General features: G+C 40.4%; 1 protein-coding gene across 1 annotated transcript in view; it reads right to left on the bottom strand.

The window, feature by feature from the left end:
* The window catches only part of OXA1L (OXA1L mitochondrial inner membrane protein), a 60180-nt gene that overhangs the window by 34281 nt on the left and 12245 nt on the right, over positions 1-13654 (bottom strand). The window lies entirely within an intron of this gene.

The raw sequence follows: 13654 nt of genomic DNA, 5'->3' as shown, positions 1-13654 counted from the left end.
CTAGGGAACTCTTTGTTCCTCCCTGATGATTGATGTACGCTACAGTCGTGATGTTGTCCGACTGAAATCTGATGAATTTGGTCTACGCTAGTTGAGGCCATGCCTGGAGCGTGTTGAATATCACTCTCAGTTCCAAAATGTTTATCGGGAGAAGAGATTCTTCCCGAGACCATAGGCCCTGAGCTTTCAGGGAGTCCCAGACCGCACCCCATCGGTCGTGACAATGATCCACTCCAGTCTGCGGAAGCACATTCCCTGAGACAATCACCAGAGAAGAGAATCTCTGATTTTCTGGTCCATTTGTATTTGAGGAGACAAATCTGCATAATCCCCATTCCACTGTTTGAGCATGCACAGTTGCAGTGGTCTGAGATGAATCCGGGCAAAAGGGACAACGTCCATTGCCGCAACCATTAATCTGATTACCTCCATGCACTGAGCTACAGAAGGCCGAGGAATGGAATGAAGAACTCGGCAAGTATTTAAAAGCTTTGTCAGAAATATTTTCATTTCTACCGAGTCTATTAGTGTTCCCAGGAAGGGAACCCTTGTGAGCGGGGACAGAGAACTTTTTTTCTACGTTAACCTTCCACCCGTGAGACCTTAGAAAGGCCAGAACAATCTCCGTATGAGCCTTGGCTCTGTGAAAAGACGACGCCTGTATTAAGATGTTGTCTAGGTAAGGTGCTACTGCAATGCCCCACGGTCTTAGTACCGCTAGAAGGGACCCTAGCACCTTTGTGAAAATTCTGGGAGCGGTGGCCAACCCGAAAGGAAGGGCCACAAACTGGTAATGCGTGTCTAGAAAGGCGAACCTTAGGAACTGATGATGATCTTTGTGGATAGGAATATGTAGGTGCACATCCTTTAGATCCACGGTAGTCATATATTGACCTTCCTGGATCATCGGTAAGATTGTCCGAATGGTTTCCATTTTGAATGATGGAACTCTGAGGAATTTGTTTAGAATTTTTAGATCCAGGATTGGCCTGAAAGTTCCTTCCTTTTTGGGAACTACAAACAGGTTTGAGTAAAAACCCAGTCCTTGTTCTGCAATTGGAACTTGGTGTATCACTCCCATCTTTAGAAGATCTTCTACACAGCGTAAGAACGCCTGTTTCTTTGTCTGGTCTGAAGACAAACGAGAAATGTGGAACCTTCCCCTTGGAGAAGAGTCCTTGAATTCTAGAAGATACCCCTGAGCAACAATTTCTAATGCCCAGGGATCTGGCCTTCATGCTGTCTTGGTAGCAGCCGCAAGCTTCTTGGCCTGTTTACCCTTGTTCCAGCCCTGCAAAGGCTTCCAGGTTGCTTTGGGCTGGGAAGCGTTACCCTCTTGCTTTGCGGTTGCAGAGGTTGAAGCAGGTCCGCTCCTGAAGTTGCGAAAGGAGCGAAAATTAGCCTTGTTTTTGGCCTTAAACGGTCTATCTTGTGGAAGGGCATGGCCCTTTACCACAGTGATATCCGAAATAATTTATTTCAACTCGGGGCCAAATAGGGTCTTTCCCTTGAAAGGAATATTTAGTAATTTTGTTTTGGACGACACATCAGCCGACCACGATTTGAGCCAAAGCGCTCCATAATGACAAAACCAGAATTTTTCGCCGCTAACTTAGCTAGTTGTAAAGCGGCATCTGTGATAAAAGAATTAGCCAGCTTTAGAGCATGAATTCTATCCATGACTTTGTCATATGAAGTCTCCCTCTGGAGCGACTCCTCCAGCGCCTCAAACCAAAAAGCCGCTGCAGTAGTTACAGGAATAATGCAGGCAATCGGTTGAAGAAGGAAACCTTGTTGAACAAATATTTTCTTTAGTAAACCTAATTTTTTATCCATAGGATCTTTGAAAGCACAACTGTCTTCTATTGGTATGGTTATGCGCTTGGCTAGTGTTGAAACTGCTCCCTCTACCTTAGGGACCGTCTGCCACGCGTCCCGCCTGGGGTCAGTTATTGGGAACATTTTCTTAAAGATAGGGGTGGGAACAAAAGGTACACCTGGTCTCTCCCACTCCCTAGTTACAATATCTGCCACCCTCTTCGGGATCGGAAACGCATCAGTGTATACAGGGACTTCTATAAACTTGTCCATTTTATACAATTTTTCTGGGACCACCATGGGGTCACAATCATCCAGCGTAGCTAAAACCTCCTTAAGCAGTACGCGGAGGTGTTCCAGCTTAAATTTAAACGCTAAGGAATCTGATTCTGCCCGCTGAGAAACCTTTCCTGTGTCAGAAATTTCTCCCTCGGACAGTACATCCCTCACTGCCACTTCAGAGTGTTGTGAGGGTACAACAGATAAATCATCCAAAACTTCTGATTGCTCATCCTCTGTTCTTAAAACTGAGCTATCACGCTTTTTAGGAAAAACTGGTAGTTTGGATAGAAATGCTGCAAGGGAATTATCCATGACTGCTGCTAATTGTTGTAATGTAATAGGGGCCAATGCGCTAGAGGTACTAGGCATCGCTTGCGCGGACGTAACTGGTGTTGACACATGGGGAGAGGAAGGAGGACTATCCTGCTTACCTTCCATTAAAGAATCATCTTGGGCTACATTTTTAAGTGTCACTGCATGGTCTTTAAAATGTTTAGATACCTTAGCACACTTTAAACACAAATGTAAAGGGGGTACCGCCATGGCTATTAAACACATAGAACAAGGTCTATCTGTAGGCTCAGACATGTTAAACAGACTTAGACAGCACTCAAATACAGTAAAATACAATTTTTGAAAAAACGGTACTGTGCCTTTAAATAATAAAAAAGCGCACACTTTTTTACTAAATCTCCAAAAATCATCCAATCTTTATGAAATTTTCACCATATGATCCTAATGCTTTGAAATGATTGCACAGTACATTTCAAGTCAATTAACCCCTTACTGCCCAAACCGGAGTAAATTTAAGCTGGCAACCGGTTAGCAAACTGCAGCACCATGCCACAGCCTCTGCTGTGGCCCTACCTTGCACCATGCCACAGCCTCTGCTGTGGCCCTACCTTCCTTGGGGATTAGTTTTGATCGAAAATAAGCCTCTCTGAAGTCCTCAAGTAATCTCTGGACTCTTCACATGGAGCTGCATGAAGCTGTCTGTAAAATCAACTGCGCAACTGAGGCTCGAATTTCAGGCCCCCTCCCTCTTCACTCTGGAGTTGTGGGGCCTTCCCAAGCCAAAATAGGTGTCTAAATATATGCCATGCGGAATAAACCCCAAAAAAGTGTTTCAAATGTAATATAAACTTGTATAAATATCAGATTTTTGTAAAAAAATAACGGATTGCCCCTTAACAGTGTCCACCAGTGTTTTGAGCCCTTTCAAATAAGCCTTCCTTCTACACTAAGTCTCAGAATATGGCTTACCTTTCCCACATGGGGATTCTTGTCAGTCTTCTAGCATTACTAAGTCTTGACTAGAAAAAATTACTGAAACATACCTTAAAGCAGTTAAGCCTGCAAACTGTTCCCCCAACTGAAGTTCTCTGGTACTCAACAGTCCTGTGTGGGAACAGCAATGGAGTTTAGTTACAACATAATAATATAGTTTTCCTCTCAGCAGAAATCTTCATCACTTTCTGCCACAGAGTAAATAGTACAAACCGGCACTATTTTAAAATAACAAACTTTTGATTGAAGAAATAAAAACTACAAATCTAACACCACATTCACTTTACCCTACCGTGGAGATGCTACTTGTTAGAGCGGCAAAGAGAATGACTGGGGGGGGGGGGGCGGAGCCTGAGGGGGAGCTATATGGACAGCTCTGCTGTGTGCTCTCTTTGCCACTTCCTGTAGGGAATGAGAATATCCCACAAGTAAGGATGAATCCGTGGACTGGATACACCATGTAAGAGAAATTCCATTTAATGGCGAGAAAAACGGTATATAATATGTGTGGGTACAGTAAATGAGTAAGAGGAAAATTACATCTAAACACAAACACCGCAGAAATGTAAAAATAGCCTTGGTCCCAAACAGACAGAAAATGGAAAAGTGATGTGGTCATTAAGGGGTTAAAGAGACAGTAACGTTTTTTATCTGTTAATTTTTATTAAAAGAATTTTAGCTGTTTCTTGTTTATTTCATCCTTTGTGACTTAGGATGTAACAACAGCACACAAAAAAAGGAGAGACTTTAAAAAAAAAAAAAAAAAAAAAAAAATTAAAAGACAGTAACGTTTTTTTACGTATCAATTTTTATTAAAAAAATTTCACTCTTTTCTGAACCTACTCCTTCTAAGGCGTTTGCTGTTTAGGAGTCTGTTGACAATGGTCAATATATGCCACAAATTCCTCCTATAGTGTCCCACAAAATTTTATGGCCCATATGCAGTGCCCTGCGCTTCCTTTCACACTCTACCGGAGTTTCTCTGCATTTCCTGCATTATATGTTTTTCCTATGTGGAAGAAAACATTACTAGAGGAATTATTTTCAATCATTTAAAGGGTGATTGACTCAGTAGTTGCTATTCTGAATGGTTCTTCCCTGTTACCTGAAAGAGGAAGATACTTTGGGATTAACTGAGAGAGAATTCTCAGACTCAAATGAATAATATCTTTATTTGATTGTGAGGTTGGTTTTCTTTCAGTTTTTTTTTATCTTAAACACCTCCATTTGTTACTTTAGGAGGTTTTAGCTACCCTGGGCGGCTCCGATACTTCCGGTATTCTCTGTCATAGCTTAGTGGTTAGCATGCCAGACTTGCAAGTAAATGGTCAAGAGATTGAATCTACCCATGTGTACCGTTCATTTAGTAATCTATCCTAGTGCGCCCAGTAAGTTATAAGGAGTGGAAGAGACCGCATTCCCTATATTTAAAAAGATGTTTCCCATAGCCGACTTAGTTAAGGAGGCTGGACAAACATTCCCTAAGGTAGGAGTAGTTTCCAGCGAAGAGAACTACTATACCCTTAGAGGATAGTTGGATTTTTTAAAGGTCCTATGGACAAAATTAGAAAAAGGGATGTACACCAGGGCTCATAATGGCATCCAGCTGTGTACTTTGTTTCAAGAAAAATGGGTCCACCATGGGTCACTAGGGCGACGGCATCTTGATTTGATGCGTTGTCTGATACGACTAAGTCAGAAACTCCCCTGGATAAAATCCAGGATAGGATAAAAGCTTTCAAATTGGCTAATTCCTTTATTTCAAATTCTTCCCTTCAAGTTATCAACTTTGGAGCATTGGTTTCAGGTTTCTCTGTTCCAGCTCACAGAGCCTTAGGGTTAGAGCCTTGCGCTACGGATGTATGCTCTAAATCTAAGTTTTTAGCGATTCCTTACAAGGGGAAGACCTCGTTGGCATCTAACTTGACGGAAATAATGTCCTTTGAAATTTAAAGAATCCATTTAGCCTACTGTTGACTCTTAAGACAGCATGAAGGACATGCTCCCGATACGAGATCGATCTTGCAGGGGGGCAGACTTTCCGTCTTCACTCAGGCTTGGGTTCGAGATGTTCGGGATCCCTGGGCAATAGAAAATAGTGTCCCAGGGATACAAATAAAGTTCAAAGGTTTTTCCTCCCAGAGGCAGGTTTCTGTTTTCAGGATTATCTGCAGATTAGTCAAAAGCAGAGGCGTTCTTACTCTGCATAGGAGACCTCTCAGACCTGGGGGTGATTGTTCTGGTTCCCATACAGGTCCAATAGAAGAGGCTACCTTCAGACCAACAGGGTCTGGGTTTTTTATCCCAATTGGTTTGTGGTTCCCAATAGAAGAGTGAACCTTCAGACCACTTTTTAGATCTCAAGGATCTGAACAAATGTCTTAGTGTACCATCCGTCAAGATGGAAACTATTCGTTCCCTTCTTCCCATGATCGAAGAGGCTCAATTTATGACAACAGTGGATTTAAAGGACGCGTACCTTCATGTGCCATTCTCAAGAATCTTCTCAGGTTCTAAGGTTTGACTTTCTGGACAAACGCTTCCAGTTCGTGACTCTTCCTTCGGTCTTGCCACAGCTCTCAGTTTTCACAAGGGCTCAGGGATCGCTGTTGGTGGTGCTTCGGTTATGGGGTTTTGCAGTGGCGCCCTATCTGGACGACATCCTAGTCCAGGCGCCATCCTTCAGCAAGTTAGATTTCACACGGACATGGTGTTATCCTTCCCGCGATCTCACAGGTGGAAGGTAAATTTGGAAAGGAGTTCCTTAGTACCAAGCACAAGGATAATCTTCTTGGGAATCATAATAGATTCCATGTCAATGAAGATTTTTCTTACAAAATGACAGGAAATCTGAGATTATCGATACTTGTCTAGTCATTCAGTCCACTCCTCGGGCTTCAGTGCTTGGTACATGGAGATAATTGGGCTGATGGTGGCGGCAATGGACATTATCCCGTTTGCTTGGTTCCATCTTAGATCTCTGCAGTTAAGTATGTTCAGGCAGTGGATCTGAGATTATACAGATTTGTCTCCTCGAATACTTCTGGAGCAGGAGACAAGGGATTCTCTTCAATGGTGGTTGTCTCTAGATCATCTCTCCCAGGGAACCTGCTTTCGCGGATCATCTTGGGTGCTTGTGACAACAGACGCCAGCCTTCTAGGGTGGGGAGCATTCTGGGGCTCCCTAAGGGCTCAGAGGTTTTGGACTCAGCCAGAGTCTGTTCTTCCTATAATCATTCTGGAGCTAAGAGCGATCTACAATGTTCTTCTGACCTGGCCCCAGTTAACCTCAGTCCAGTTTATCAGGTTCTAGTCGAACAAAATTACGTCAGTGGTTTACATCACTCATCAGGGAGGAACGAGGAGTTCCTTAGCGATGACAGAGGTATCCAAATAATTCAATGGGCGGAGGCCCTTTCTTGCTGCCTGTCGGCAATCCACATCCCAGGGGTGGATCATCCGGGGGAGTGGGAACTCCATCAGGAGTGTTCTCCTGCTTTTTCCTCCGTGGTGCTTTTCTTTCTCGGGTCATTGCTCGAATCAACCTGGAGGGGGCATCGGTGATCCTCGTGCCACTGGCTTCGCCTTGCAGGATTTGGTATGCTGATCTGGTGGACATGTCATCTCTGCCACTTTGGAGACTTCTGTTGAGAGAGGACCTTCTCATTCAAGGGTCCCTCCTTCCCCCAAATCTGTTTTCTCTGAAACTGACTGCTTGGAGATTAAATGCTTAATATTATCCAAGCGGGGTTTTTCTGACTTGGTCATTGAGACCTTGATTTCAGGCTTGTAAGCCTGTCACTAGAAAATGTATCATAAGATATTACGTAAATATCTCTATTGGTGTGAATTCATGGGCTACTTATAGAAGTAGAGTTAGGATTCCTGGAATTTTGTCTTTTCTCCAAGAGGGTTTGGAGAAAGGTTTATCGTTAAGATCCCTTAAGGGTCAAATCTATTTTGTTACACAAACGTCTAGCAGATGTCCCAGATGCACAATCTCTTTGTCAGGCCTTGGTTAAGATCAGGCCTGTGTTCAATCCAGTTACTCCTCCAGTGAGTCTGAATTTAGTTCTCATAGTTCTTCAAGGGGCTCTGCTTGAGCCTATTCTTTCCTAAGATATTAAGTTGTTATCTTGGAAGGTTTTATTTCTTGTTGCTATTTCTTCTGCTCAGAGAGTTTCAGAGCTCTCGGCATTACAGTATAAGTCACCTTGTCTTATTTTCCATTCTGATAAGGTTGTTTTACATACTAAATTAGGACTTCTTCCTAAGGTTGTTTCTGATCGGAACATAAATCAGGAGATTGTTGTTCTTTTCTTGTATCCTAATCCTTTTTCTCAGAAGGAAAGCCTTCTGCACAATTTGGACGTGGTCTGTGCTTTAAAGTTTTTCCTGCAGGCAACTAAGGACTGTCGTCAGTCTTCTTTGTTTGGGGTTTTCTCAAGAAAATGCAAAGGGACAGAAAGCTACGGCTACTAATCTTTCTTTTTGGTTGTAGAGTATCATACGTTTTGCATATGAGACTGCTGGACGACAGCCTCCCGGGAAAGTTACGGCTCATTCTACGAGAGCTGTTGCTATTTCATGGGCGTTCAAAAATGAAGCTCCTGTGGATCAGACTTGCAAGGCTGCAACTTGGTCTTCTCTTCACTCTTTTTCAAAGTTGTACAAATTTGACTTTTTTGCCTCGGCTGAGGCCGCTTTTGGTAGAAAAGTTCTTCATTTGTTTAAGTGCCCTGTCTTGTCCCTCCCGTATCATCTGTGTACTCTAGCTTGTGTATTGAATCCCATTAGTAATTAAGATAATCCGTGGACTCATCGTGTATTAAAAAAAAAAAAAAAAAAAAAAAAAAAGACAGGTTGTGGGTTATTGTAAACTTCAGATACCTCTGCACCTTGGCTTTTCCTTTCTCTTCCTAACTTCGGTCAAATGACTGGAGTGGGAGGGAAGGGAGGAGCTATTTAACAGCTCTGCTGTGGTGCTCTTTGCCTCCTCCTGCTGACCAGGAGGTGAAAATCCCATTAGTAATTAAGATGATCCGTGGACTCATCGTGTCAAAAAAGAAATACATTTATCAGGTAAGCATACATTTTCTTTTTTGTCAGTTATGTTTTTTTTTTATGCTCGCGTTTCTCTTGGCTTTGAGTTAGATAAAACACAGTGAGACCAGAGCTTATGGCTTATCTCCCAGCAAGTTACTTGATCCGGACCCTTCCATGCGATCCGGTGTTTGCGATCTCGCAACACCCCATGCGATCTTAACAGACAGCTGAGCTCTTAAAAACCATCAACTCACTGCTGACTGTGACTGCATACAACACTGCTGTGACTGTCACTGCTTCTGTTAGAATCGCACGGGGTGTGAGGAGATCACGGGCACCGTGTCGCATGGAAGGGGAGGGGCTAAGGTGAGGGTCCGGATCAAGTAACTTGCTGGGAGCCAAGGGGAGATAAGCCATAAGCTCTGGTCTTTTATCTAATTCAAAGCCAAGAGTAAGTCAGCAATTCATTAATAGCAGCTGTAATAAACAATGTTAAGTCAAGTGGCAGCCAGCTACAGCTAATAATATCAATAACCACTAGCAGCTATAAATGTACTACTGATCAGTAGTAGTGCTATTGAATGATGAATTATTGCTGAATGACTCCAAATGACAATGATTATTAATGTTCTTTTTGCCAGTTATGTTTTTTTTGTATGCTCGCGCTTCTCTTAGCTTTGAGTTAGTTAGATAGATAAAAACAGTGAGACCAGAGCTTATGGCTTATCTCCCCTTGGTTCCCAGCAAGTTACTTGATCCGGACCCTCACCTTAGCCCCTCCCCTTCCATGTGATCCGGTCAAGTGCCCGCAATCTCACACCCCATGCAATCCTAACAGAATCAGTCACAGCAGTGTTGTTTGCAGTCACAGTCAGCAGTGAGTTGATGATTTTAATATAAGAGCTCAGCTGTCTTAAGATCACATGGGGTGTGGGGAGATCACGGGCACCGGATCGCATGGAAGGGGCTAAGGTGAGGGTCTGGATCAAGTAACTTGCTGGGAGCCAAGGGGAGATAAGCCATAAGCTATGGTCTCGTGTTTTTATCTAACTCAAAGCCAAAAGAAGCACGAGCATAACAAAAAGTAAAAAACATAACTGACAAAAAGAACATTAATAATCATTCATTGTCATTGGAGTGGTTAGTCAGCAATTCATTCAATAGCAGCTGTAAACACGTTAAGTGAGTCAAGTGGCAGTCAGCTACAGCTAATAATATATATGGATCAATAACCACTAGCAGCTATAACTATTAAATGAACTTCCAAGTTTCACTTCCAACATAAAGGTTCTTGTCCCACAATGCCCTCTTTTTTTTCTGATCCTCTAAAGCCAAGAGAAAGAGAAGAATTACCTTTGCCTTTCTCGCAAGTTAGTGGTTAAATAAACCACCAATATAACATGGAACTTAGGGTTAGACATTGTAATTTACCCGATTAATCGAAAAAATAATCGACCAACTAATCGATTATTAAAATAATCGTTAGTTGCAGTCCTAAACATGTTCAATTTTTATTGCACAAATTATCATTAAATACATTTTTGTTAAATTATGCAATTAATGTGTGCTTTGGATAGCAGACAATTATATAATATTAGAAATTATTACACTGTCCCCACCCGACTACTTCATAATGCCACCCAGCTGGCTAAATTTACCGTGGAGAACACTGGGATGACTGGTTTAGACAAGAGTGTAGAAAACAATAACTGCAAAATGAGGGGAAGCAGCCCTAGAAGCATTAAAAAAATGTTAACTGAGGAAAGGGAGAAAATGAGGGGTAAAGAGGCTTAGGAAGACACCTTTATAATGCTCAGAATAAAGCAATACACCCAGCAGTTTATTGTAAAATTTCCTGCAGGTAATTTTGAAATGAAATTTTAAATTGGGCAGTTACACTAAAGCACCAGCTGAATGGCAATGTATTGATTAACTGGAGAATAAAGCAAATTTTAACATTTTATAATATATTGCAGCATGCATAATCTGGTGACCCCCCTTTTTCTTAGAACATTGCTTTAAACCAATCCAAAGCGATTTCTTCTGACAGCCTTTTAATAATGGGAAGACAGACCGGTGTTACTGCGCATACGCTCCACTGCCGGTAGTGTAAGAAATCATCAGCCAATCAGCTTTGGCCACTATCATGTGTCACAACATGCTTTCATGAAAGGCACATGCATGCGTGCTACGGACAGATGAAGTGGGAGTTAACACTGAATCATAGCTCTAATATTGCAGTGCCTATACTTTACTTATATGACGTAGCAGTCACATCGGATCATGCGCATAAAACACGCAGCATTGAAGTGCGCATAAAGTGAAGCTGTCCATCTGGAAACTTCACATCACACTCCTAATCTTTTTTTTTTTTTTTTATATATTCTGTGACGTGTAGAGCAGGCCAACCCGTTATGCACGTCACTGAACTAAGTGAAGTTACTTAAAGGGCCACTGTAAGTAAATATTTTCTATGCCTGTTACTAACCAACTACCCCAAATACGCTTTTTATCAATAGCATTTCATTAACATATCTCTACAGTATATCAGAAATCTTGTCTGCAAATTTAATTGTTTTCCAAACCCACTCCGTGGGTATCCTTTGCTCTGTACCAATCTGTTTACAATACCTAGGTTTCAAAATGGCGCTTTAAACACAAAGTTATTGGTTTAAGTATTTTGAACACGCAGTGCTGAAAATAGTGGGCAGGATAACGTGACATCATCGGCGAATAAAAGATATAACTTTTAAAACGTTATGAAACTTTGTTTTGGAGAAAATATAGGTCAGTAGGTTTTAATTAATGTTTATTAACTTTAATATGTTAGTTGTTTAGCTTAAAAATTATAACAGAAAGTAATCCTTTAATGGACAGGTTGGAAATTTGATTATATTTCAAATGTATAATAGATTTTGTATAAACAACAATGCGAGTCACATCAGCATATAAAGCTGTTTTGATGGATATATATATCATTACTTGTTTTGTTTACCATCACTTTAAAGTTTTTAAAATGTCTCATGAATAAATTTGTTTCCTTTGCACTTGGTCTAACATCACATAGTTATAAGGTAAAATATAATAATAAAAAAGGTGCATTTGCTTTGCTGACTGTGTAAGGCTAGGGGTTGAGGCTGAAAAAATCTGAGAGTCAGTAATCAATGCGCTGCCGGTTTGCAGGGCTGCACCGTATTTGACTGCTCTCTTCAAACAGTACTTCACTCTGGCTGCACTGTGTTAAAGGGACATTTACTTGATTGTTTATTGTTTAAAAAGATAGATAATGCCTTTACTACCCATTCCTCAACTTTGAACAACCAACATTGTTATATTAATATACCTTATAACCTCTAAGATTGCCTGTTTCGAAATCCCTGTAGGCCACCTCTTATCTCAGTGCTTTATAAGCTTTTTAAATATTTCACAACAGCCATACAGTGCTAGATCATGTGTGCCATATAGATACCATTGTGCTCACTCCTGTGGAGAATAATAGTTATACAAGAAACAGCAGTAATTGGCTACAATGGAAGATTGCAAAACTAGGGAATAGGTAATAAAGGGATCATCTTTAATTCTATGGAATAAGATTGCTGTCAATAAGCCAAGCGTATGTGATTCTTTATCATTGTACATAAATTGTAACATACAAATCTAAATTTTTGGAAATACTATTTTTTTTTAAAAACAATTACATTTTTTTTTTTGGGGAGTATATTTTTCTTCTCGGAAGTGCAATCTTCTTTTATAGAATTACACTTTTATTTGGAAATACAATTTTTTCTTTTGGAAGTAGAATTTGTTTTTTGGAATTACACTTCTAACATGTCAAAAGACTGTAAAAATAAATAAATTCTAGTTGTTTTTTTTTTGCTAAAAGGACTTGTGATGTCACAGCATTTAGATCAGTATTTTGCTGGGAACTATCCAAATCAATATTCCTTGGTACATTATTATTAAAAAAACAAGGCAGAATAAGCATGTTGGGCATATTAAAGAATGTTGTATGGTAAAACATACACCGAAAAAAGAAGACCACATGCTACAGTGAGTTTTTGCGACTATTAAACTATAATTAAAACATCAAATCAATATTCCTCTCTATAGTGTATTGTATGATGCAAATACATGGGTAGACTTGAAGGGCCTTTTTGGTTCTTACCTACCGTCAAATTCTATGTTTCTATATGTTTCAAATGAGAATAATAACTTCTGGCATGTTAAGCCATGATGTATGTCACATGACAAATGTTACAACCTTTACCTGAGATGGTGATGTGCTGGGGATGTTAGACATTTCTCCACAGTTAATTGAAAGCAAAAGAGCAGCTAGCTCCCAGGCAAACTACTGAACTTATCTTGCACTTACAAGACATTTCTGTTGTGTTGTTATAGAATAACATATCAGCCAAGTCATAAGTTGTTTTTATTTTCAGTAGCCTAACTCCACCCAACAGTTGCCTTATTTAGAGCAGCCTATCTGAGCTTTAGTATGCAGACAACAAAGCTAGCCACTGTCGTAAAGTTAGTATTAAAGGGACAGTCTACACTAAAATTGTTATTGTTTAAAAAGATAGATAATGCCTTCACTATCTATTACCAGCTTTGCACAACCAATATTGTTAATTATATTAATATACTTTAGAACATTTAAACCTCTAAATGTCTGCCTGTTTTCAAGCCATTACAGACAGCCTCTTATAACATGCTTTTTTGTTTGCTTTTCACTAGAGGAGACTGCTAGTTCATGTGGGCCATATAGATAACATTGTGTTCACGCCCGAGGAGCTATTTAAGATTTAGCACAACACAGCACTAAATGCAAGTCAACAGATAATAAATAAAAAGTAATGTGACTAGGGGGCTGTCAGAAGATGCTTAGATACAAGGTAATCAGAGGTAAAAAGTATATCAATATAACTGTGTTGGTTATGCAAAACTGGGGAATGGGTAATAAAAGGTATTATCTATCTTTTAAAACAATAACAATTATATTGTAGACTGTCCCTTTAAGTGAATTGCTTTTTTAGTTGTTAGCCTTGAGAAATCAGCAGGTGCATTTTCAGGTCTGAGAGTTAGAAATTGCTCAATTTTCAGAGCTAACTTACATAAAAAGCGAGCAAAATAAATAATAAAAATAGATTGCACAATGGTTTTATTATGCATGACCCCAGAGGCAGAACTTTTTTCACTTTCTGCAATGAGAATTTTTTTAGTG

This window comes from Bombina bombina, chromosome 2, assembly GCF_027579735.1.
Source record: "Bombina bombina isolate aBomBom1 chromosome 2, aBomBom1.pri, whole genome shotgun sequence".
Taxonomy (NCBI): Eukaryota; Metazoa; Chordata; class Amphibia; order Anura; family Bombinatoridae; genus Bombina; species Bombina bombina.
Note: the sequence above shows the minus strand (reverse complement) of the source record. Positions and strands in the feature narration are given on the sequence as shown.